Source organism: Olea europaea, unplaced genomic scaffold (assembly GCF_002742605.1).
Source record: "Olea europaea var. sylvestris unplaced genomic scaffold, O_europaea_v1 scaffold889, whole genome shotgun sequence".
Classification (NCBI taxonomy): Eukaryota; Viridiplantae; Streptophyta; class Magnoliopsida; order Lamiales; family Oleaceae; genus Olea; species Olea europaea.
This window is the reverse complement of record NW_019267356.1, coordinates 233,937-236,372: the sequence shown is the minus strand read 5'-3', so window position 1 is coordinate 236,372 and position 2,436 is coordinate 233,937. Positions and strand designations below refer to the sequence as shown.

Here is a 2,436-nt window from a genome sequence, read left to right as displayed (position 1 = left end):
TAGACTTGATTATAGGAATAGAATAAGGAGTAGAATAAGATCTTGATTGTGTTAGTATTTGTATAAATAGGTGTCTTGCCTTTGTAATATAATAAATACAAAAATTCTACTCAAATACAGAAAACTTTCGGGGCATGATTTGTGATTTATATGACAGCATCCTAATTATGTTTTTGATGTTGCTTTAAAGCGGTATCCTGATTATGGCCGACTGATTTGCCCTATATTCTAGTTGTTGCTTTAAAGCTGTTCAATTTTCTAGTTGATCTTGTCATTTCCAGTTTTTCAGGTCTTTGTGAGATCCTTATTAGCCTTGGCAGAGCTTGGATATGCTGAAGCTAGTCCGTGTTGCCTTGGCGTAACAATTTTTTTTTGTCTTTTTGAGATATATTTTGTTTTATAAAATTGGTTGATGTCTTGTCTGAATTTTGAGGGGGTGATGCTAAAATAAGAATTATACTTCTTTAAATAGCTTATCTTGCTGATGCAATTGCAGATTTTCCAAGAATTGTTAAATATAATTTCGGTGACCCTTAAGTTGTTGGATTATGTATTTTCACTAAGTTATCGTCTTGCTGATTTCCACGGTTCCTTAGCGTTTTCTTTTTTATTTTGTGTATTTGATGGATGGAGAGAACATGTTTGGTTCAGCAAGTGTATTAGTTTGAGTTGTTATTCCTGTTAGGGTTCTCACATAAAAAAGAAAGGAAAAGCACTAGTAGGTGGAATCAGAACTCATGTGTTCTCAAAATCAAAAGGAGATGCTTAAGCTGCTAGTTACTGATATGAAGCCACTTTCTGTTCGGACATTGTCCACAATGGAGCCACTTTCCAGGTAATGTAGTCTTAGTTTGCTCTATACGATTTTAATGTATCCATGATATCTTACTAATACCTTTTGTAACTCATAGATGTGGTTTAGGATCGGAAAATTGATGTAGTGAGTTCTTAATGATGTTGTAAATCACCTACTCAGTGGTTCTATGCCAACCTTGCTTTACGTGTCTGCTAATGTAAATCGAACACTCTCTTACATCTCGCCAATAAATATGAAAAGAGATTAGATCTGACATCTGACCATAAAATTGCAGAAAACGTAAATAATATATGATTTGATTGAAATTCAAACACACAGACTTTTTTTTTATTGATTCAATGCTTTTCTTGCAGCTTTGTTGGCCATCGTGAATTGTGTGGCGAGCAAATCGAAGAGTGCATGAAGGACAATATGATTGAGTATGCCGTTAGAGTATTATCCGGAAGCTTGGTATTGCAAGTGTGACAATAAGCTCTCCATGCTTAAGCTGTATCAAAATTTTATTCCTAGTTTTGTTTCACTTTGAAGCTCCTTTGTATTTAGGTGGTGTTGTATCACATNACTGATATGAAGCCACTTTCTGTTCGGGACATTGTCCACAATGGAGCCACTTTCCAGGTAATGTAGTCTTAGTTTGCTCTATACGATTTTAATGTATCCATGATATCTTATTAATACCTTTTGTAACTCATAGATGTGGTTTAGGATCGGAAAATTGATGTAGTGAGTTCTTAATGATGTTGTAAATCACCTACTCAGTGGTTCTATGCCAACCTTGCTTTACATGTCTGCTAATGTAAATCGAACACTCTCTTACATCTCGCCAATAAATATGAAAAGAGATTAGATCTGACATCTGACCATAAAATTGCAGAAAACGTAAATAATATATGATTTGATTGAAATTCAAACACACAGACTTTTTTTTTATTGATTCAATGCTTTTCTTGCAGCTTTGTTGGCCATCGTGAATTGTGTGGCGAGCAAATCAAAGAGTGCACGAAGGACAATATGATTGAGTATGCCATTAGAGTATTATCCGGAAGCTTGGTATTGCAAGTGTGACAATAAGCTCTCCATGCCTAAGCTGTATCAAAATTTTATTCCTAGTTTTGTTTCACTTTGAAGCTCCTTTGTATTTAGGTGGTGTTGTATCACATTCTAATGTTCAAGTGTATGGATTCAAAAATTTGTAATGAAATTATCCATTTTTATGCAATTCCAAAATTTGTTAAGGAGTCATTTTCAATTTTGATAGTGAATTTACGTAAATTGCTGTAAAAATTAAAAAACCTACGGCAATGGTCGAAAAATGTTGCGAAATGGTTTTTTGCAACGTCCAAAAAACGTTGTGAGTTTTTTTTTTTTTTTTTGCAACATTCAAAAAATGTTGGGATTTTCGCAACATTTAAAAAACGTTGTGAAAGGATTTTTTGCAACGCTCGAAAAACAAAAAACATAGCTTAAGGATTTTTTTCAACATTTAAAAAATGTTGTCGTATCCTTCTATTCTATGATAACATCCAGATTTGCAACATGCGGTTGAACGTTGCGAAAGGTCACTAGCAATGTTTTTTGAACATTGCAAAAAGTTTTTTTTTTTTTTTTTTTTATTGTAC

The 2,436-nt window shown here is 33.5% G+C and overlaps 1 pseudogene; it reads right to left on the bottom strand.

The window, feature by feature from the left end:
* Positions 1-1,844: 1,844 nt before the first annotated feature.
* The window catches only part of LOC111392131, a 2,079-nt pseudogene continuing 1,487 nt past the window's right edge, over positions 1,845-2,436 (bottom strand).